The 25000-nt window shown below is 43.2% G+C and overlaps 1 long non-coding RNA gene across 1 annotated transcript in view; it reads right to left on the reverse strand.

The window, feature by feature from the left end:
* The window catches only part of LOC137791590 (uncharacterized), a 30379-nt gene extending 5865 nt beyond the window's left edge, over positions 1 to 24514 (reverse strand). Inside the window, exons 1-3 of the long non-coding RNA XR_011078042.1 lie at positions 24129 to 24514; positions 19506 to 19562; positions 1103 to 1232 (exon numbers count right to left, since the gene is read on the reverse strand). This is a non-coding gene — a long non-coding RNA (uncharacterized lncRNA). The remainder of the gene's footprint in view (positions 1 to 1102; positions 1233 to 19505; positions 19563 to 24128) is intronic.
* Between the last annotated feature and the right edge of the window lie 486 nt (positions 24515 to 25000).

Genomic DNA, 25000 nt, shown 5'->3' on the forward strand with positions numbered 1-25000 from the left:
GATTCATGGGCGATAATTAAAATATGGTGATGGGTGTGGCACATTAAGGTTTTTAATTATGTGGAAAATATTATACAGACGAAAATAGAGATGATATTCTTCCTGAGGGATGAAGCAGGTGTGATCCTAATATTAATGACAATGTATGAATTATTTATGTAGCATACCGCTCTATTCCGGTTTAACTACACAAGCCTAAATATGTTTATATGTATAGTTACAAGGCTTTGGATTGAATTGAATCTTCAAACCGTATAATCGAACTTCAGATAAATCTCTAAGGCTTCTTGTGAACTTAAAGGAAAAATTATAAAAAGGTAAATTAACGCTTCATATTTGAGCCACATTTGTAGGAAAGCATATTAACAGGTATGTCCAAAAGGCCTGTTCGAGCTATATCAAAGCTATGTGTGGCCACGTGTCAGCAATGACCCATTTTCAAATGTTTAACCTTCTATTACAAACCAGAGAGCTCGCCCATATTCCCTCAGATGAGCTTTTAATGAGAGAACTCAATATGATAATTGCTGTTAATAGTTTTCTGATAGCTGACCAGGAGAGAGAAAGGGAGAGAGACACAGAGTGAGACAGAGAGAGAGAGAGGGAGCGATACGGTGGGGCTCGGCCTTGTGTAGCAGGCCTCGTCTGGCCCTCGGCCCAAAGTTACAGCACTGGTGCCTCTCTGCTCCCTCCAAAAACGTCTCTCTTTCACGCACACAAAAGGCCGACCTGGAGCGCAAAACTGCAGGTAGGAACGCACTCGAGGAGAGATTAGCTGGGTTTTGTCTGAAATTCAAAGCCCATGCCACGTTTACCCCCCTGGTTTCCCTATATTTAGTTAAGCCTCCTCTCTCTCTCCGGATAGGCACGTAGCCCAGAAGGAAACAACACCCTGACTTCAAACACACAAACTCGGTGATCAGGTCTGCCGAAGTCGCGCTGTGGCGTTTATTTTGTCTTTGTGTGTCATCGTTTTGCCAAGAGAAAACCTCTGCATGTGTGCATGCTACACACACACACACACACACACACACACACACACACACACACACATGCACGCACGTACACACATACACGCACGTACACACACTCACTGACTTACCACTGAGACTTTGTCGGCAACTGGCACACACGCCATGGTCATCAGCTATCCTGGGTAAAGCGCCGAAATCGCCGGCGCTCATTGTGCTGGATCCCTCTGTCGCTGCTCCCAGTATGTCCACACATCCTCTCTGTGGAGAAGGGTAGAGAAGGAGCTCGGATTCAGTCACACAGCTTTGCACTCCCTGCGAGGAGTAGGCGGGCACGCCAACGAGAGTCTCATTCAGAGTCCCAGAAAGTGCCAGCCTCCCTGTCTGCTTCGACGCCTTGTCTGTGTGTCTCAGTCTGCCCATCTGTCTGGGTTTTACCCTGTCAATCTGGCCAGCTTGCCCTAAGCCCGTGTCCAAGCCTCGGGTAACTTGCCTCAACTCGGCAAACTGCTTTCTGATATTTACAAACCGGCTCTCCTCGCTCTCCCCTGTCTGCCACCTCCTCGTCTGAGACTGTCAGGGCCCGCCACAATAAGGAGGCCATGTGGGTTTCCCATGGAGTCGCGTGTTCCTCCCGTCTGGCAGTTAACAAGGCTTTGAATGAGGAATGTTAGCAAACAGAGCCACTGAATGTCGGGTGAATGCTAAGCCAGGCAGCCAGTTAGATTGCAGCACTGGCCCGGGCATATGAATAATGCAGAAGACTCGACAGGGAGGAGAGGAGGCAGGGCTCCGCCTCCCACTGCCCCTTCCAAACTCCACCCGCCCCTCCTTCTTTTGCCCGCTCGAAACTCAAATGCCTTCACGGGAGCAAGAGAGCAGAGAGGGGGGGGGAGAGGATTCAAGATCTCTGCTGCTACTCACTCATGCGATACGCAAAAAAAAGTCCTGCAAGAGAAGAATAGTTACACATGCACACACGTTAATACTACAAATACGTTCTTAAACATACTACTTTTTCCTGTCGTTGGGAACTATCTCACTCTTTTTGGCTTTTTGTGTCTTTTGTTTAGAATTGGCACCTGTCCCAGAAAAAGCCCCGTCCCTGCTCCACCCTCCTGCTCCCCTTTCACCAGGGACTGCCCACACCAGAGAGAGAGAGAGAGAGAGAGAGAGAGAGAGAGAGAGAGAGAGAGAGAGAGAGGGAGAGAGAGGGAGAGAGAGAGAGAGAGGGAGAAAGGGAGACAGAGGGAGAGAGAGAGAGGGTGGGGCAGAAAACCCAAAAGAGGGAGAGGTTTAGAGATGGAAAGGGTGAAGAAGGCGGTGGGCAGAAGAGATAAGAGGACAAGAAAAAATATGAGAAATCATCTGCTATAATCAAGAAACGTGCAGAGGTTAACATGAATCAATAGCATGCGAAAAACAAACTGCAGTCTCCGTTCTCAGCTTGAGGGAAGGACGCACGAGAAAAGGAAGCATGGCGAGCGATCACCGAGCACGTGCTCGAGAAAGCCTTTGTGGAGCACAGAGCAAAACCCCTGAATCTCCCCAGTCCAGTTTAACTCTGCCGACAACGACCCAGAAGCAGCAAAAGCTGACCGAAAGCGAGCGGCGAGTGCCCGCGGAGCGAGGAAAACCGAGGGTCCCGGAAGAATGCCTTTGCGATTGGCGCAGCAATGTCGAAGTAGGAGAAAAGCAAAGCCACTTGTTGCATGATATTGAGTAGCAGATCTTGCAGAGAGAAGCGAGTGCAGGCAGGGGGTTAAAATCCTGGGACTGGGAGTAGTAAAAAATCCCTCCCTCTTTTGGCACAGACTAGCTGAAGGGGAGGGCCCGCCTGTAGAAATAGCAGCAGAGCGTTTTTCCCCTCTCTTTTTTTTTTCAGAGCTGCAGCGTCCTAGCCTACCCTCTTGCATGTGGTCGGGACCCAGGGAGAGAGGAGGAGGAGAGCGATGGATAGGAAAAGGAGCTAGAGCTGAGAGGGGCGGGGGCGAGAGAGGGAGGGGAGAAGAGTTGTGAGTGGAGGAGAAAGGGCTCAGCTGATGATGAAACAGGGACGTGTGGGAGTGCGTGCGCACTACGCATGTTCATCACCGGCCCGGTGCGACGTGCGCGTGCGTGAGGCGGGGTGGGGAGGGAGTGACAGCAAACACACAAACACTCCCGAATGATTTCGGGATTCTGGGACAACCTGCAACACCTAACTCTAATGACCGTGAGAACGGTTACCGAGTTATCTCTTTTATTTTCAGAGCTCTCCGACCTACATGTCCTTTCGCGGAAAACTTCCGGGGGGGGGGCCAGAACAGAAGCGATGGCGTTCCCTTCATAAAGGCCGAAAAATGAAAGTCTGGCACGATCACCGATGAATATCGTCTCCATTACGGTTTTGTGTCTTAGAGACATGCTAATGAGTTGACGAGAGCAGCTACATTGAGCGCCTGGGTGCGACTGCCATGACATGAAACAGCGAACCATGATGTAGAATCCTGTATTATTTACCGCAGTGCGCCCGCCATGTGCCGTTTACCAGGCCACCCTTGCCACGCTGCGATCGGCATCGGCGGTGGTCCAGCGCGTGAATAAGGAGAGGAGAAATGTCGGTCTGTAACCAAATGATAAAATGGACTCTGTCCTGCACCCTCCTTTTGCCTCCGCCTCCCCCTCAGTGTCCAGCCTATTCTGTCTCCCACCCTTTCTTGTCCTTTCAGGAGCACTGTTACAGCCTACTGTAAGAAACAGCCCCGCTCTGAGCAGCGAGTGTTAATCTAAGCCCGCATGAGGAGGATCCTGCTGTCTTTCTTTCTCCCCTTGTCTCATGCACACCTACCAACCTCTGCATCAGCCTGCTGAAGGTTATTCACACCCGTCCGGGTTTCCACCCGACTCCCCTCCCCGAAAACTTCTCCACGGCCAAAATGCCGTAATGCCCCATAGCTGTTTGCAACAGATTCCCCGATGGCAGAAAAACAACTTCCTCTCTTGTGGACGCCTTTCCCCTTCCCCTCCAGTCTTCTCTTCACCAAAAGAAACCCAGAACTCAGCACAGGCACATTTTTTCCCCTCCTCTCTCCCCAAAGTAGCAGCCACACAAAAGAGAAGGGAAAAAAGGGAAAAACTGTCCAGAAAAGACGACGGATCTCACATCATGGAGCCCAGCTAGCTGGTCTTGATTTCGATCTGTGTTTATTGCTCACGCAGAGTCTAAAAGAGAATTGCGCACATTAGAACAAATACGGTGGGAAAACCTTCTAATATATACTCAAACGTTTTCTCGTGTGTGTGTTTTTTTTGTTTTTTTTTCACTGTGGAGGAGATGACGAAGACCAGAGCGAGTATGAGCGATTAAACAGCAAACTAATATGGCCGCTTGGTTAATAGCAGTCTCTCCTACCTCCTCACTCTCAGTCCTGGAAGCTGAAAGAAAAGGCGTTACACTGCTGAGTGTGTTTCTACCTCGGAGGACGGACCCAGAGAGAGAGAGAGAGAGAGAGAGAGAGAGAGAGAGATGGAGAGAGAGAGTGCACTTGTCTTGCCTAACTCTCCTCAGCTTTCCACAGTCTCGAATAAAACTCTGTGTTCTGTGTCTCGCTGCACCATCGCGTATCAAAAACACGCCATGCTCAAAGGCGAAAACTTGCAACGTGCCATTGAAAAAAAATGACCGCGAGTGAGACAGAAATCCGGTTACGACAGGGATTCACAAGACAACACATGATTGAGACAGCACTTTATCAAGATATAAATTCACTCAGACCGGGCACCAAACAGTCATCAGTTTGAACCCTGTGACGTCACATCGCACCACGTCTCTGAACCAATTGCAGTCCCTGCGAGCAGAAAACGCCACCACAACTGCATGCAGAATATAAAGGAAACAATAGCGCCAACAAATGCATGTTTTTACGAGCAATTTGAAGAGTCCCTTCTAGCCTCCTCGTCTTCCTAAGACACCGTTTCTAGTCAGTTGTTTACCGTCTAACATGTGGCAGGAATTCAAAAACCTTGGCAAAGCCCGTTGCACCGTACGTCGTGGAGAGTTCACTTGAGGATACGACTCTGGTTTTGGCTCAGCTGCCAACTTCTGACACTGTAGCCCTCAGCGCGGCCTCGCCCCTGCAGGAGCGGCCTGCGTAATGCTGCCATTGATGAAAATCCAGTATTAACAACCTCATTTATTACACCTCCAAGAGTCCACAACCGCAATTTTTTTCTCATCAAGTCCCTTTACCTCTGGGTTTAATCTGCGCTGTTCTCTGCCTTCACGTTCAATGCCAGTGTGTAAAAGCATATTGCATTGTAGATATCTGTAATGCATGAAAGTCATATTTTAAATCTCGACCGGCTTTGTTTTAAATGTTTGAAGAAAGAAGAAAAGGTGCAATTAAGCGGTTTGGTTCTGCCACATGATATGAAAGATGCAAAGCAAAACAGTATTAAATGAAGTGACCGCAGGAAGCTCGGTGTCAACATTTCTGTGAACGTCTCAGTCAAAATGAGTTATAGTTCATGAGCTGAAACAATGGAGTTGTTGATTCCGTGGTCTTATCAGACCCCAACGCCTTCACATCCTTATGAACCCTCCCACAGATCCACTGCAACAAACACCAGTCGACACACACAGATTACATTTATAACACGCCAGGACTCGAGGATAATATAAGCAGCAATGTTTTTTGAACTTGTATGGAAAATAAATACAATATAAATATAGACAAATCACAACATGAATTGTAATTAAATAACAAATGATTTATTCATTTCACTGGGAGTAGAACACTTAAGCCAACAAACAGCTCTCTCTTTCATCATTAGCCAACAAAAATACACAAACGTCTGATCCATTTCTGCACCAAAAATGCTATTTCTTCAATGTATAAGTCAGCAGTTAATAAAACGCAGTTAAATAAGTAGAACCACCTGAGAATGCCAGTAAAGAGAGAGGTGACCCTCTCTGCAGTAGCTACTTCTGTAAATACATGACTTATTGTAGTTAAAAAGCCAAAGTTCAGCTCTTTTTTGTTATTTTTACAAGCTTAACTTCTATAGACTCACACTTATAACCCCAGTAGAATTTTCACTTTATAAGTTACTGCCATCTATGCATTCACACTCCAGCGAACACACACACACACACACTTTGGTGACCAGTGCGGCGCCCGCTCCCTCTACGAGGTGGTCTGCTGAGGGGCCCCTCGGCAGCACGTGCCTTGACAACTTCTCTATTACAGCCGTGACCTCCAAGGTCAGACTCTGAAGGGTTCCGAACAAAGGCCACGACCCCGGGGTCAGAAGTGTACCGCCGGGGGCAGGCCGGGGCCCCACTGCAAAGGGAGCGTGCTGTTTGCTTTGAAAGGTAAGGATCACTAACACAGAGGCATAATAAGGATTAAGGGGCCATCCCCTTTGGGAAGTCACTCTGGGGCCTCATACATCAGTCTCTATTAACCTCCATGACCCTCCGGCGGACATTAGGGGCCTACGGGTCACAGTCGCCCGCGCTGCAGAGCTGCAAAAACCTCAAGTCCTATACGATGTGTTGCTGATCACATGGACAAACTGTTCGGTCTCACAGGACTCAGACCTCGCAGCTTTTATCTCGTTTCAGTTGTTGGCAGAAGAAGTTATCAGCCATCAGGTCATCTATCAATATAACAAAAGCCTGTCGGGTCTTTGAAAAAATGAAATGTACATCAGAAAAGCATGTGAAAGTAACACATGTATTTTTTTTTGTCCCACTTTGATAAAAACAGAGTTTGGTTGAACTTCGATAAAAGCAGGTGAGCAAGAGCCGAGAGGAAGGATCACAAAATGGAGGACAGGAGGAGACAACATGGCGGCCTCAGTGATGCAGTCACTCACACGCTGCTTCCAACTTCCCACATCGCTCCACAAACGTTGTGCATTGTACAACAGGTCTCTCCATGGAAGGCAAAGTTGCTTCATTCATATATCAAATGCCCAAACTGAATGCTGCAACGACTCGACTGAATGCGATACGGATATGAATTCCTTGAGTCACTTTGGGACCAAACAGATACGAAGGTTAACCCTCTGCAGTCTGTCAGGGCCGAGGGTCCAAGTGAGACACGTGCTGCAGCTTCTCATTCTGTTTCATTCACTCACATCAGAGCTATTGATTTCGTCTTTTTGCTCAAAAGATGCTGTGGACAAATAAAGAATTTTAATTGTTTCAAAGTTCACAATGAGTATGAAAGATCATTATTTCACACCAGAATGAGAGAAGAAAAAGCCTGAATCATTGCAGCGTTTACTAATTCATATATATATATATATATATATATATATATATATATATATATATATATATATATATATATATATATATATATATATATATATATATAAAATAGGATATAGTAGAAAAACAGGAGAGGAAAAACCAAATTGATACTTCATGTAGTATAATTAACAGTCAAAATAAAGGCTTGATAATGCAATGTGAAGTACAAGCTGCAGTCTGTAAAGTAAAAAGAAGCCTCTTGTTTCAGTCAGGGATCAAACTGTTATTTTGTTTTCTCCCCTAAATTAATGAATTACTTTGTTTAAAAAGTGACTGGGCAGAATAGGTAAATTTGTCGAAAAGACAAAGTTGAAAATCCTCTTTCAGTTCTAAATGTCAACTAATAAAATAAAATGTAAGACCTATGCTAAAACACAAAACTTTATCCTGAAAACATTATGTATATTTTAACAAGAGCATTATTATAATTTAGTTTTTCTTGCCATTTTCTAATAAATTTCACTCTTTTCATAAACTGAACTCCGGAAAGTAATAAAGCCAAAGTTGAATATGGAGTGTACTTCTTTTCAGCCTTTTCATCATGACTGAATGTTATTAAAAAAAACATTATAATTATTGCTTCAATTTACAATGTGGCAATTTTATAAACTACTAAAGCTTTGGGCTCAGTTGGAGACACTTTCACATGAAAGAGGATTTTCTCTCTCAGTTTGTGAAATTAAAAGTGTTTTGAGAAGGCTTTTCTCCGAGATGTTACATTCTTATGAAACTCTAAATCTTTTTAGAAGGAAAGGATTCTAAAAATACATTAGTGTCAAGAAAATAAGCAGCCATCTGCGTGTACAAAATAATTTGAGTTTAGGACCTTTCAGACATTTTGAATGTAGAACTAAAAGGTCATATTTCTCAAATGCAGCAATCATTATTGTAAATTGCTTGGATTGTATTGTCTTCTTTTTTATATTTCACAAACTGAAGTATTTAATACACTATACATTTTCATCACTTTATAACCTTTTAATTCTTTTAACTTTTGTATAAAAAAAATTCACAAGAAGGTAAAACAGCTGACTGAGGCTTTAAATAAACAAAGTGGTAAAAGCCGGCAAGGTCAAAAAAGCGTGAGTGTTTTCCAAGCACAGCTCACACTTATCAAGAGCACTGAAGCAGCACTTTGATTCAAATGCATTTCTTTGATAATCATTAAGCCACTCACCTCTGAAGACCCGACTCCTCCATGTGGAGGGAGCCCGGAGCAGAGCAAAGGTTGGAAAAGAGGACAGACAAAATGGATCTGCGCTCGCTACAGACTGGTGTCCGGAACAGCTTTAAAAACAGCCAAGAAACGGACAATAAATTCTAAACAAGCAGCACTTTGACAGCTTCACAAGCCCGTCCTATTTAGCAGCTCTTCTCTCATTAAAGTAAAGGCAGTGCTACGAGACTCATCGTCCTACTTTTAGTTAACCATGAGACTCCCATCCCTAGGTCACTTCGCAAATGTCAGATTTATCAGAAAAGCCTGGTTTCCAATTTAAAAAACAGAACACAATGCCCATCTTGAAAACTTTAAATAATGTAATTACAAGGACTTTTAGAAAAAACGACACTCTGATCCTTGCAAAAGGGCTTTTTTTCCTATGATTTCTAAAACGAGTGTGGAGGATGGCAAACCTTCAATTCAAATCAATCCTATTGCTGCAATCCTTGCTCCCTTGGTCTTATTCAAGCTTGCATTACATTCTGTGAGCCATAGAAATATTATTGAACGCTATCTAACATCGAAAGAAATGCTCCGAAGGAAGTCCTATCAAGGGCGCAACTTTTCAGCTCAGATATTTTGATCAAACGGATTCTCTGGAATAACTTCTTATTCATAATGCAAATAAACAAAGGCACATTTTAAACTGCAGACAGGTCAAAATGAAAATTTAAACATGTTTTTAGACACATTTTTGATATTTGAAACTTACCTCTCCTCTTTCCTCTTCCTCACACACACACACACACACACACACCTACACCCCTTTCCTGGATCATTGCTCACATTTCGGGGTCCATCCCGCATAAATAAATGATTATTTTTGCAGCTATGATCAAACATCAGCTTACATGCAGGTCTCTGGCATTCTCAGGGAGTGGCACCACCTCTTTAAAGGGTTCGGACCTGCTGTTGGTTCTAGTTCAATGCCACGTCACTGAGCCACTGCAGCGTGGACGGGCCTGATTGACCGAGCTCGGCCCAGATAGGAGCCCTTCGCACCACGGCCCCCATCCGGACCAAACACCCACATTTCATACGTAGAAGGTTGTGGTGCAGGAGGGGGATGGGGGTTGATGTGAGGCCATGCTTTATTTTAATTGCAACCTCTCTGTCCTTTTTATTTCCCTCTTATTTCCAAATATCAGGCATTTAATTCGACTGAGTGAGGGCATGTCTGTTTCATTCCCCCGTGTCGCACTCTGACGGCGAAGCGTTCAGGAACCTCCCAAATAGAGTGTTTGTTCGATTTCATATCGAGCACCAGTGTGCACGCACATGCTGCAGGCTTCACACACATGCACGCACACGTCTGGAGTTGTCTTGGATACGCAGGGTAACACAACGTCTGCATGAAACCATCAGTTTCTATTTCTGAGAGCAGGACAATTGTCTTTATTGCTGGTTCACCGTGGTTTAATAAGAAAATCCTTCCCAGACAAAGAAAGCGTGTGTCTACGTGCGACTTAATGATCTACTCAAGGACGTACACGTACTAAAATTGAAAAATGAAGAATGCTAATAGGTCGGAGCTACTCCTCACCGTCGCAGCCATCAAGCCTTGATGCGAGTGATTTATCTTTAATTGGATTTTACAGAGGGCTCTCCCAGTGGGAGTTGGCGGTCTCATTTCTGAACTGTCCCGACAACTTTCTGCAAAGAGTAAAGAGAAATAAGCAAAGTTGGCCAAACCGACACGTGACCTGCATAATTATTGTTTCGTTAATCTATACAGTGGCGCAGAAAATATGAATCTGCATATTTTTACATATAATTCATGTGAAAACACTGAACACTTTTTTGTTTTGTCCTCTGGTCATTCATCGCTGACCTCGATATTAACCCCAAATCATTGTTGCAAATGAAGCCCTGATCCAATTCTTCAAACAATGTATAGCATTCATTTTGCCTGAACTCCACTGATTTGTTATGAGTTCATAAATATTACCCTAAAACCATAGTGTGATATCTATATTATACTTTGTCTTTTTGAATATAGTTTTTTACCTAACGAAAACGTCCACAGAAATCCCAAACGTGTAAGTCACGAATAAACTTAAATCAAGTGTTGTTTTCTCCTCAAATCATGAACTGGCGCTGGTGTCTGCTGCAGTGCGTAGTTTAGCGAGAGGGGAAGAGAGGGGCCGGCTCTCAGGGGTTAAGATGCGAGCAGTCATGTGCCTGTCGGCTGCAACAAAAGCCTGCCTATGTAGGGTGCATACAGATGGAGCGAGCTCCTTTGTGTGTAGCGTTTCACACGTTGCAGCCTCGGAGCTGCCAGGTCTGGCTCTCCGGGCCTGGCTACAGGCCTAGCTAGCAGCTTGTAGCACCTGACGCCGGGCTCTCACTCCGCTTTTCTTCGCTTGGGGCTTCGAAAAAGCAGCACATTTGGAAAGATAATGGCGCAGGAGTCCAAATAGTGGGTCACACAGCTCAACACAAACAATCGCAACAGGCACGGCAGGCCACGGCGCTGTAGCCAGGCGAGCTGAGATCAGCATGACAGGAGCAATTGTAAGCATGCCTCCCACTCAGGTCTGCCACAAAATATTTGATGTTTCCCTCCTCTGCTGTCTGCAAATAGCCGGTAAAACGCTCTTCAAGACTACTTGTGATGTGCTGATATAAATACAACTCGTGCAAGTTTTGGATGCAAGTACACGTATGTACAGTTGTGCATGATGTGTACATAGTTCTGTATCCTACTATATACACTGTGTCTGTGTGTATACTCTGCTATATTTATGCTACGTGCGCCAAGTCGCTAAGGCAAGTCCCTTATAGTGTCCATGTTAGTGTACACAGTGATTAAACTGGCTAATGCTTGAGATTTACCATGGGAGCGCCGATCTTCACAAGCAAAAGATGCATGGGTAGGAAAATGGTAGAAATCCTTCTTTTGCCCTCAACGCTACATTTGATGCGTGGTGCATTCATACAGTTTGCTCTTCCTACCCGTGTTCAGGCATAACTACACATTGTTATACACATTCAAAACATATCCCTTCACATGCTCATTTGAATATAATCAATCACAGATAATGCGAGTGTATTTAAATGTGGAGGATTACGCTAATGTGGATTCTGTCATCGCACAATTGAGATGTTGCAAAAGAAAATCCATACGCCTGCTCAAAGACTTGACCTTGAATGGGGCATTGAGTTTCATTCTGCACGACACAGTGGATACAAATAATTCTTCAGGGCAATGTCACTGTGGTAAATACCTATTGTGCGTCATGCTGTTTGCCGAAGATTACATTTTGATAAAGCCGCGCTGTAAATAGAAAAAGAGATAAAAGGGTCCGAGGGAGAGCGTGTGATATTGTTTCATTCCTCACCATTTTAAAAATAGACACATACAATAGGCAGCTGTCAACAATGTGGAAAGTCTGACACTACAGTTTTACAGCATATTCAGTCATGAGGTGGAAGCTCTTACCCAGAGTGAGTGAGCAGGTCCGCTTTCCTGCCTGAGGACTCTTCAGCAGCACACCTGTTACGAGGACCTTTGACATTTTAAACCGAGGACAATCCTGCTGCCCCGATTGTACCTAAAACGCACAAAATGTGAACCAGCAATAGCTCGCTAGAAGTTAACTTAAAAAAAATTTTAATAGTTTTTTCTCATCTTTTCTTTGGTAAGAAAAAAATATTGTTCACCGTGCTGTTTGTTTTGGATTGTATTATTGTATCCAATATTTTTCAATAGGAATGCTACCAATGCCATAAAATGTTTTGTCTGCTTCTAAAAGTTTCATAAAGTAATGTATCCAGTTGCCAGAAAAGAGAAGTAAAAAACTAAAAACCCTTCAAGTAAAGTGTTACTTTATCGCTGTGCAAATGCCACAATGGTCATTTATCCTGCCATCACACTTGCAGCGAGACTTTTGAGGTGCAATTAGCTCCCACATATCGTCAAGTACTGTTCCACACCATTTTATTTCGAGTGTAAATACTTCAGGATCAGGAAATTAAATTCTGCAGGCGTGCAGACACAAATGTGCAGGTTAGTATGTGCAAAGGGATGTCTCTGCTTTTTTATTCTTTTACACACACACAAATCAAATCCTCTCTGCCACTCAAACAAGCTACTGCTATAAGTTGTGTGTTAAATAAACCTTTGTAAGAGCAGCATGGAGAGTATCAGCTCTTATTTTCTGACCCTGCACCCTGCTGTGTCCTGAAACGTATACACACACACACACACACACACACACACACACACACACACACACACACACACACGTATATGCACCACATGCTTGGGTTACATATGACCAGGACAAGCCAGCTGGGTGCCTGACAACCAGAGCGACGAAGGAGACGCGAGGGAGGGAGGAAAAAAAAGGTACCCTAGCGTGTTAGTTTTCTGCCAGGGAGTCCCTATTGACCTGTTAAACCTTTGTGACTGGAACAAATGCAAATGGCGCTGACTTGTTCACACAAAATACTAAAGGCCCATTCAAATGAGGCCCCGAGCCACAATGCAGCAGCGGTCGAGCGCTCTGTGGAGGCAGGGCAGCCCCCCAGTCTGAGAGAGCCAGGGAGACAGATTCTTTTAGCCATTGCACAGTTCATTCTGGTTGTCTGGTAGAGAGCAACCATCCACTCTCATTACTTCTCCTTCATGAACACACACACACACACACACACACACACACACACACACACACACACACACACACACACTCACAAGATAAAGTTACCTTACACCTCAGTAATTCAGCTCTTACTAAATCACAAACACTGTTACACTAATCTGAACATTAACCCATAATTACCCTGCATGTGATACTTTGTAATTGGACGACAGTGGACCTGAACTGCTCCTGTTTATGACACCAGTCATGTTTGATTATTAGACACTGCTTAACACACCTTGGCTTTGGCAAAGATATGTGTGCTCCTTTGACTAATATCGTACCCTACTTTTTAATTATGTTCATGAGGAACAGAGGAGGAAATGAATAGAGGGACCAAGTGGGTAAGTGGCAGATAAATACACAGATATGATCTTAAATAGAGATAATAAATAATAACACCCTCTCTGACTAATCATTTAAATAAACGTAATATGGGGGAAACAAATATTAAGTAAGTGTGATGATTAGTAGTTAATCCATAATTCACACCGTAGCATGATTTTGTGTCAATGTCCAAAAACAAAAATTGGGTAAGGTGTTTACATGCCACAGAACGGAAGAAAGACAGTCAACCCAACGGAGGTTTTTCATGATCATAGTATGAGTTATTCAAACTGAGAAATGAGATTTGTATGAGTCAGCCCACAGCAGGGTTAACCCGGTTACAAAAACAAAATTCTTCTGCATTCTTCTGCATATAAATGTAGTCACTTTTGCTAAAAATGAAGGCTGTTAAGGCACTGTGGGAGGCTTGGTATAAAAATATCTCAGAAAATACCAAACAAACCACCATTAAATGAAATACAGCATGTATCTGGTCTGTGCTCACTTGACTGTAAACATGACGCTGGTTCCGTGAAGACACATCTTTATCTGATACTAAAAGAATAGTATAAGGCACATTAGACTCTTGGAGGTCATGGAGGGCTTTCTTGTTCCATCTCTTCTCTCCAAATAAGAGATTAGTAGCAGCCCGAGGATGGCTCTCACCAGCACATCTGGACAACACCTGATTTGACGCATGCTGCCTAACGGACCTCCACTAATCCGCTGGCCTATCAAATGAGGGATTTTATTCCAAAAGAAGGGGTGTGATGAGAGGTAAACCAACTGTGTCCATCATCTTAATTCTATACACTGCAAATGTGTGGAGACTAAATTTTTATTATGAATTTGATTACATTTCATTTTCTGATGATTACTTGTGGCTTTCCACATAATTAAATCAAGTTTCAAGTTTTTTATATTTCTCAGGCTCATTTGAGTAAATTGTTTCCTTAGAAATTAGTTTATTAACTTTAAATAATAATGGCCTGTATCTGGATTCACTTGATCAGGAAATTTAGTATTTTGGAGATGTATTTAATTATGCAGAATTGCAGTATGAAGCTGTGTAAAGCACAAACCTCCATGTGTCACAATATTATTCAATTACTTGTCTGACATTTTCCTTGTCTGTTCTTTCCCCCTGCCTTCTTCCAACTACCACGTCATCTTGAAATCCCACTGCTTCGCCTGTTCGGTGCCATTCCCGATGATCTGACCTCGCCTGCCCACCTGCACACCTGTTCCTATTTTCCCAGCAGCACAGTAACATACATACCGGTCCACTTATATTCCTTCCCGGCCAGATTGCTTCCGAGCTTCAGCTTTAGTGCTTCAGCCATTTTCTCCGCCTGCCAGGGTTTTGCCTGTTATGACCTCCTGCCTGCCTTTTGGACTCCTGCTCTCTAGCCCGATCCCAGATTGGATAAAGTTGGCCTTATCTTTCCTGGCTTTCTAGGTTTGACTTTTGCCTGTTTATGACCTTGTGTAAACTCAAACTTTTCATTTTACCGGCCTGGGGCCGTATTCATGAGGCTTCCTCGTGAAGAGTTCTTCTTAATGACAAAATTCTACAACATTTTAAAAGAATTTCCCCCTACAGTTAATATTAGATCCTGGTAAAGAGAATTGATATTCAGAAAGCATCTTGGAGGAATTCCTGAAGGTGAAAACCTGTTCGGATTAGGTGGAGGACTTTCAAGAGGCTTAAGACTTTCTTAGGCAGAGGAAAAAATGATGGAAAGACAAAAAGGTCAGAGAAACGTTCTCCAAGGTGAGTTAATGAAACGCTACAGATAACATTGTGCAAGTATGTTTGTATTCAATATCATTAGAGATGCGCTCACATTTCCCACCTAACGCTCCCGGGATAGGACGTGGACATGGTGGAGTATAGGTACCTGGGTGTGTCCATCGACTGAACTGGAAGGTCAACATCAACGCTGTGTACAAGAAAGTGATGAGTTGACTCTTTCTTGAGGAATCTTTCAATGTATGCAGCAAGAAGTTGGAGATGTTCTACCAGTCTGTTGTGGCCAGTGCTCTGTACTTCGGCATAGTCTGCTGGGGGAGCAGCATTGGATTCGACAATTGATCCAACATCAACATCAATAGGCCTTTTTTTTTTGTAAGTCACTGTACATATGTACATACTTATAGACACTTCATATACACTGCATATACTTTGCATTTTTGTTTAATTTCCTTAATTAATATGTGCTGCTACTTGATTGTATATATTGAGTTTTAATGTTTATATTGAGTATTTGCATTCCAATATTTGTTCTATGTAACCTTGCTTGCTACGGTGATAAACACATTTCCTCTTCGAGATTAATAAATTATCTATCCATCTATCTATAATAACTCTTTAGAACAACGCGTCATACCTAGCAACGGGTCTACCCTGCATCCTCAATACGGTGAAGGTTCTGTCCCTTCCTGGTTAAGAGTTGCTCTGAGATGTTTCCTGCTTCCCTCCTAAACCAAGACTCCTAGCTAAAAGTATTTAGGCTAAGTTAGGAGCTCTCTGAGAGCATTCCCAGAGGGTTTGTCATTACAGTCGCAGATCGTTTGGTCTGACCAATGCTCATGCAGAAGGAAAACGTCCTACATGTGCAGTTTGTCTATTAAACTAGTTGTTCGTTTGGTATCATTGTCACTGCAGGCAGCATTCAGGTGGACTCCACCAAGATCATTACAGTTACAGGTTGGCCCGTCCCTTCCTTTTGTAAACAGTTGCTTTGCTTCAAGGGGTTCACCCAGTTCGACAAGCGCTTCATCTGGAACTAGAGTTGTGTGGCAGCCCCCTTTGAAGTCCTTACCTCTCAGAATACTCCCTTCGTCTGGTCCAAGTCTGCTGACAAGGCCCTCACGGAGTTACAGCACCATTTCAACAAAGCTCCCTTCCTTACCTTACCTCAACTTTCCTACTGCCTAGGCTCCAAGGATGTAAAGCCAGGAGCTCAGTCGCACCACTTCCAGTACGAATACCCTGCCAGCAGAGATCCTTCATAACTCCATCATTGGAACAGTCTCCTGGGGATTCGACCAAAAGAAAATCCAGCTCACAGTGGTTGTGCAGCTATTCACCTTTTGGTCCCCGCTCATGTACACTCGTAGGTCCTCCAGTGGGGACACTCCACCTGCCTGGCCTGTCATCCTGGGGTTGGACACACATCGGCTCTCCTTGCAAACATTTCTGATGCCTGTTCATCCTCTTTCTGACGGTAACCCGGTCATTCTTGTTGACTATTTTTCGAAAACTGCTCATTTAATTCCTCTGACCACGTTACCCACAGCCAAAGGCAGAGCCGAGCTGTGCAACAACATGTTTTTCACCTCCCTCGTCTCCCGAGAGATATCATCCCTGAATGGCGACCTAAATTGACCTCATTCCTGGGAAGAGTTTTGCGGTCTTACATCAATTTGAGGATGTCATCTTTCCTCTGGATTTCACCTGCAGTCCAAAGGGCCGACGGCGGGCAGTGGGCCAATCGGAGCATCACTCTGGCCCTTCGCTACATCCCGGGACCGTCCAGGAAATTGACCCCTCCCTTCACAGGCCCTTTCGGCATTTCCAACATCGTCAAACCAGCTCTTTGATTGTCTCGCTTCATGTGGATCCATCTCACATTATCTCCTGGATCAAGCATGTGAAGGACAGCTCACTTGAATCAGGGGTTTTCCAACAATATTTAAAAAATGTACTCCCCGCCCAGCTCAAGCAAAATAAATGGATTTTATTTAATTTAGTTATACAATGTGAGCTTTTGAGCAACCCTTTAAAATATGTTCTGCGATACTAACAGCAAGATCCTTAAAGCAACAACTTGTGTGTTGTGTGGGTACCGTTAGCAAGTGTGTGGTCAAGAAAGAGAGAGAGAAAGAGAGAGCGAGTTCATAACGATGAATATGAAGTCACCAGTAACGTTATAGCTGAGAACATAGTAGGGCCTAACATTTTCTTCTGGCAAAAACTCTGCTAAACCGTTTTTTTTGGGGCGCGAACTGTTTTTAAAGAGACTTGTTAGATATAATTTTCTGTCATAAAATAACCTTAATATTACTTTAAAATGCATCATGTTACAGAACTTTAATAACACGACATTAAAAAGCATTCAATGAAGATTTCCCAATTCTGCTTTTTTTCTTGAGTGAAAACCTTTTTATCTAATATTGTGTAATTTTCTGAAAAAAGTAGGTGATTTGACCTCCTGCAGTGTCTGTCGGCCATGCTGTGTGGTGAGCGACACCTGCAGAGGTCACACATGAGCTAAAACTCTGCAAGCAGCAGGGAAGTGGAAAGGGAAGAGAAACGCCAGAGAGAGACAGAGATGACTGAATGGATGTGCAAATAGTACTTTTATGGACTGTTGAAGCTTGTTTAGTGGGCAGTAATATTCTTTAATTCTTATTCAAATAGCACTTGTCATTTCTGCTCTATTTGCGAGTAACTATTAGGTAGAAACACAAAACAACATTAAATTATTCTGTGATACAACTGAAGCTATTTAAATTTTTACATTATTAGATCTAGTTCCACCTGGATCCACTAAAATACTAAAAACAGCTGTAATCAATCATTTACATATGAATTACTTAACTGAAGGGGACAATTACTTTACTCTATTTTCAGAATATGTTTCTGCTATGTCCTTCTGCAATTCAGAAGGTCACTAAAGTCAAACCTAAACTCTGGAAATCATGGAAAATTACACAGGTCTGGGCCAGCTGAGCTACCACAACAACAATAAAAATAAATCTAAAAACACACATACACACACACACACACACACTGACACACACACATCAGTGTTTATGGAAAAAATAGATCAGGAATACGACAGCACAGGAAGTTTGACCGCTCCTTTGCAGCTTGAAAATCGCAATGCAGACGGAACTGGTCAATAAATAATGCTAAACGATAGAAAGAAGACTTCAAATAGAGCCTGTGATCGGTGTTTAATATTGGCCAATACTGCCTCTAGTGATTGTGATTGGTCCCAAACATCCTGAGCACCCTTTAACTTTTTCATGAAAAGCATTAAATGCTATGGCTTCATTGAAGCCTTACATGTATGTATGTGACACTGTCATATGTGTGGAAAGGTTTTTTTTTATCACCTTGGGAACACATTGGACGCGTATACCAGTACATGGCTTTTTGTTATGAATGCTCTTCATTCGATGCACATTCATGTGACACTGTTGCTCTAAACAACAAGGCAGAAATCTTTCCTTAAATTTTTATTCCAGCATTTTCAAGCATGATGATGAAACAATCTGTCTTTAGAAAATATAAAGTTGTTTGTCTCAAAACCACATTTTCAAAAGCATTAATTCATAAATTAATAATGCAACATGAATGTTTTGAATTATGAAGAGTCAAACACGTCACATTGTTCAGATACAAATCTAAAATGATCACATAACTACTGTATTCCTTCCCAGAGTCTCCTTTCATGAAATCCATGGTCATATCATTCCTAATCTCATGCATAATTACGACGCTCCTAAACTAAAGCCAGGCGCCGTTCTCGTGATTTCACAAGCTGGAGATGGACGCCCAGAGTGTGCATTCAATTTTGAGCGCCTTCTGCTTTGAAAGTCCAGTGATATTAAGCATTGCTGATCTTCTAGAGGAAATCCCATTTTATTTTTCAAACTTCCTATAACCAGGTTAGTTCCTTTTAGTAACAATGTATTTTTAAAAAAGGTTCTTGGCGGATAGAAAAGCATAAACCCAAATGGGCAAATCAGTGCACTACACATAGCATATGAATTATACTAAAATCAAAACAATAATATATGCAACAGTGCAAAATTAGGCTTCATAACACAGTATCTTTGACACTTTTGCCTTTCAAGCTTGTATCCTGAAGTTCATATTATCCTACTCAGTAAGATTATAACCAAAAGAACTTAAATTAAAATTATATGTGGAACAATATTTTTTGCGATTGCCCATTTTTTTTGTACACATGCCTCGTAGACTGGATTTGTGTGTGTGTGTTGTAGCATGAAAATGTGCTCACCCGCATTGCAGTGTCTGAGGTCTTGTGGCTCCATGTCTACTTGTGTCCTCACTTGCCCTGCACCAAAAACACGAGACACAGGAAAAGACTCAAATGACAAATAAAAAAGTGTGCTGACCATTCGTTGTTGCAACCAGTGCTTTTTTTTTTTTAAAGCGTTTAAAATCAGTGATCGATTAGGCCGTGTGGTGCTTCGTCGTTCCACACTGAGCCGGTTGCAAACTGAGCACGAGACATTCTCACTGGATCATTTCTGCTGTTACATGTCAGTGCAGTCGGGCAGAGAACCAGCTGGAATTTATTCATTATATTTAACCGTGAGCTACGTTTGTAGATAGAAAATGATTCATTAATAATATTTAAGTAATGATTCATTTAAAAAATATGAAAGACTGAATCAGGCTAAAAGCTATCACAATTATATGCTTCCCTTTCAAAAAACAAGCACAATAAAGGAAATTGATGTGAAAAGAAACAGACAGGCTAGAGAATATAATTAAGCAGCCGTTCAACATTAAAATTCAGACTGTACAGTAATAAAACGTTTCACTGATTATTTTTGCACTTTGGAAGGTCAAAGCACAAAGCAAGTGGCAGCTTCGACCCATGTGTACTGGGCAAGGTGGAGGCTTAATGGACATCTTCTCCCAGAGTGCATTTCTATTCTTCTCATTTCTGTCGTGTTGCAGCAGCAGTGTGTCTGTCCTTCTACGAAGTAGTTCAATCTTGCAGACATACAACTCAAGCGGTTAAAGATATTTGAAAATACATGACAGGGGCTGAGTAGGTGGTTTAAGTGAGAATATCTGCTTTTATTTAATTCCTAAAAATCCCCTTTTGTTGCAGACGTGTACAAGAAACCTTGAAAATTAAATTATCTACAATTAGGGTTTAGATAATGCCACTTCAACATTTCTAGCATTTGTGTTGGCCTGCATTTGAGTGCCATTGAATATAAAACGTGTCTGAGAACAAATTTAAACACATTTTCCTTAAAAGCAAATAAGTCCATGTAACATGTATGTCCAACACATGATTACAGTTAAGGATATCAGCTTTCAACCATCCCTGTTGTTTGGCATTGTGTCTACGACAGGAAATCTACTTAAATATTTAAGCTGGAAGGGTTTATTGGTTATTTTGGGCTTTTGTTCTGTCCATATTATCTCAGCTTTAAGGAACACAAAGGGCTTCAGAATCCTTCCCAGTGCCTTAACGCTGTCCTTAATAAATCCAGTGCTACAGTTTGTGTAGGTGTTTTTATGATTTTCTTTTTTTGCCTCTTAAATACATAGCCTCTTTTTGCTGTGGGTATGTTAAAACTGAACCGGAAGAACCTGCACTGCTCCCCACAGAGCTGTGCTTCATTTGCTTTTCGTCTCTCCTTTCCTCTCCCCCTCCCCATCCTCTCAGCACATGAACTCTCCATAAACCCGCTGATTCCCCCCAGAACACTGCTGTCTATCCGACATCAGTAGAACGAGAAATAAAGGAAAGAATGAGGGGGAAAAAAGCTGAAATAGACAATAAGGTATAGACAGTGGAGAGAGAGAGAGAGACAGACACACACACAGACACAGACAGAGAGTGGGAGAAAGAGAGAGAGAGAGAGAGAGAGAGAGAGAGAGAAAGAGAGAGAGAGAGAGAGAGAGAGAGAGAGAGAGAGAGAAGCAGGACAGATTGCAGAGGGTGGAATCAATGCAGCGGCCTGGTCTCTTTTTTTCATTTTTTTCTCTCTCTCTCAAATGATTCACAGTGGAAAGAAAAGGCCTTTTCCTTGTCCTCAGTTGAACTCCACATCAGCTTCCTGTTAGAAAAGCAAGGAGGAAACACCCAGAGCAACACGCGCGTGCGCACATACGCACACACTCAAATACACACAGAGGAAGGCCTTCACTAGTGGATTCTTCGCTGCCAGAGAAATTAGGTCAAGCACTTAAATGCCCTGCACTGAGATGCGCAGAGATTTGAAACGTGAAGTGTTTGTTGGGGACAGCAAAGGAATACCGGACCAACAGACATGCACACACACAAACGATTGTTGCACTAATATACACTAGCTACACACTATACTGTCAGCTCGTGGCTTGCCACATTATTAAAAAATAAATGAAAAAATAGAACGGACCGGTGACAGACGCCCACTGCTCCTACTGTTAGTACACCATCCATCTGTGCAGCTTAGAACATGACAAGGTGGCTCAGACACACACAATGAAGTAAATGATGTGTGTTTAAAAAGAGGCTCAGCAAACCACCTTTTAAGTCCTTTCACAGGCCGAAACTAACGCAATACGTGCTTGCATTCTCAAAACACCAGATGACCTGATTAGGTAGTGACAGGAGTCTCTGTGTGCACTTCTACAACACAGCTCAGGATGGGACAGCACAACACGCCACATTGCAGTATCAGCCGTGCACACCGAAAATCCCCACCATCACAGCCTCCCACCCTCTGACCTGAAATGCCCTTAAAGAAACAACACACCACATCTCCATCACATCCAATCAACTATTCATAGAAAGGCTGGATTGCGCTCGGCCCGATCTTTGCCGTTTAGGGTTTCAATCAATTGCGTGAGATATGAGAGAGAAGGAGGGGAGAGTGGGAGGGAAGATGAAGCTGTTCTGAAAGCAAATGAGAGAAAATTTGGGTGAATCCAAGCCTCATCTCTTCTCCATGTTGTCCGCTGCCAGTACGGCCCACAACGGGGCCCTGAGATACAGGGTGACAGGGTAAATCAGACGACAATCACGCCAATTTTCACTCTGCAGCCATGTGCTTTCTCCTGTCCCACTGACTCACAGTGGAGAAATGAGCCTCCGCCTATTGTCTGAAGGCCACCTGTGCTTCTGCTCCATTTTATCGAAGACACAATGGCATTTTCCTGTTTATAGCGGTAATAGCGCTTTATAAACATGTAAAACAAATACAACCAAAACGTCTTTTGGACCCTGTTCATACTCCGGCTTCTCGGAGCTCGGTTCCTCTTTCCAGTGAAATAGACATGGAGGGGGAGATAATGTGATAGTAGCACACCACCATGTTTCTGTCAGCCAACACAGATCTTTTTTTAGGAAACTGCATTGCAATTTCGACACTCCAGTTTGAGCAGAATCTTACCCGACCAGCATACCGAATTTTGAGAGCACAGACAAACACACCCAGATCGAGAAAAACACATGCAGATGTTCACTATGCCAGATATCACCTGAAAGGACGAACAAGCCCTGTAGATAAACTGATAGTGTAGTGTAGTGTGTGTGTGTCTGTGTGTTGTGCCACATTTCAACTTGTGCTGCAGTGCTATCGGTAAAAATGATCTTTGGCATGAACGATATCTGTGACGTGAACTGAGACAACTGATCTAAAGGAGACAATGTCTAAGTCTCAAAAATAACATGGAATAAAGGTGAAAGGTACCACTTAAATCCTGCATTTTCACACAGTGTGAACAATGATGCAATTATATTGCAAAGTAACAATGTTCTTCCCATCTGAACCGCACTGTAGTGTATTTGCTTTAGTGGCTCAGAGGAAGACGATGGCCCACAATAAATATTATTTTAGGAACATGTTCCTCATGAATATTCTGTAGCCCCCAGAAGAAAAGACTTCGGCAACAAAATGAATTCTTTATGAATCAAAAAACACTCTTAAGTATTTGTTCTGCTCTCTTATGTGAACATCGACAGGTCCTACCTGATGAATGTGTAGCTCTTGTTAGGACTGCTGAAGCATACATACTCACGCCAAATAAATATTATCACATAGATCCTCAATTCAAAACCTTTAAGGGATGTGTACATTTCTATCTTTGACAAAACAAACATATTTGAGTATTTTAAAGAAGCTGCGCTGTACACCTGAGAAACAGTCCGGGGAGCTCACAAAGGCCTTTTAACCATTACAAATACATTCAACTACTGCTTAGCTCCTCTCAGATTTCAATTAATTAATTTCATCAAAAACGTCTGAGGGAAACCACAGTGGGAAACCGCACAACTCGACCATATGCTCTCGTGTCTTACATACAGTTATTATCTCAGAGTGAACAGCTCGGGAGACGCCGCTTCTCTAATTAAACGCACATTTGGCTGAAAACCTGTAAATTGCTCACTTGGAGAGCGGCGGTGTTTCCGCGCTGGACTGACGTGATCTGTCTATCTCCGTTTGCATCCGGGACAACAAAGGGAGAGATTATGCCTCTCCGCGAAGAGAAAGTAGGGCACGGAAAGGCGACGTCTTTACTTGTGCTGCGAGGTGGGGAATTTACAGTCTGGCGACCATTTCGTCCTCACGTGGGGACTGAGAGATGTTTGAGACTTGTTCGCAAATTTGCAGACGATTATGTGAGGCTGTTAAACCTGTTATATAAGAGAGCGCTCGTTTTTAGCACCCTGGAAACTTCCCCTCGAGGACTGTGGGTCGGTTCAGTTATAACAGCGTTAATATCCACTGACCCAGTGCGAGGGAATAATCTCGCTACACGCTTACGCTAAAAAAAAAAAATAGATCTTCATTGTCATTTTTACACACTTCACGCAAACGCAACCCGCTAAAAGAAGAAAGAAAAACAAAGTGGCCTCACCAGAGAAAAGGGTCAATTCAAGACTACGCACCGACAGGTCTCGAGTTCAAGTTGGCTGGTCTCCTCTTCCTGGGTGTCCAACTCCAAGTCCGCGGGCGTTATATCTTCTCCGGTGACTCGTCTTCCTTTACGTGACAATACAAATCAATTTACAAAAATAAAATAAAAAGGAAGGCTGGTAAGTAGGACACTGCCGTCACGTTGGCAGACAGTATCCGCGAGCAGCTACCGGCCACGGGAGAGTTGTCTCCCCCCCTCCTCTCTCTCGCTCTCTCGCACTCTCTCTCTCTGCGTGTCTCTCCGCAGCCCTCCAGCTCGGTTCAATGGGGACACTTCGGCTGCAGACTGCGCCGCGCGTCCTCCGCCGCCGATGAACCAAAACATGCGTCAAGTTCAGCTGAGGTGAAGCCCCGTTACACAACCAGACAGGGTGTGCAGCAGCCTGCTGGCTCCGTGTCTCCTATCGGAGGAGAACAAGAAAATAAGGCACATCGCATCGAAGTATCTGCAAAAACCAGGCTGCGTTGAGATGACTATTAAGGGCTGCCTCACTCCCCTCCACCCCCCCGCTCCAGCCCCCTCCGCGGATCTAAAAAGCTAAAATGAATTTACCTGATGTCAGCCTTGTGAAAAATAAATTTGCATTATGAAATTCACGTCACTTGTTGTTGTTGTTGTTCCTGAAAACAGCCCAAACTCCCGGCGCTAAAATTATAAACTACACTTCATTATCACGTGGGACTATTAAGAATGAAACGCTGCTGTTTTATGGCATTACAGTTCCACTTACACGCGACAATGTCACGATAAAAATCACATTTTTAGCTTCGTGCGCAGACTTCAACTCCATTGGGTTATTTTTTTAAACAAAATGCTTTCTCCTTGGTTTGTATCGTCCCCCAA

This window comes from Clinocottus analis, unplaced genomic scaffold (assembly GCF_023055335.1).
Source record: "Clinocottus analis isolate CAN_PGR_092001 unplaced genomic scaffold, fCliAna1.0.p SCAF_20, whole genome shotgun sequence".
Taxonomy (NCBI): domain Eukaryota; kingdom Metazoa; phylum Chordata; class Actinopteri; order Perciformes; family Cottidae; genus Clinocottus; species Clinocottus analis.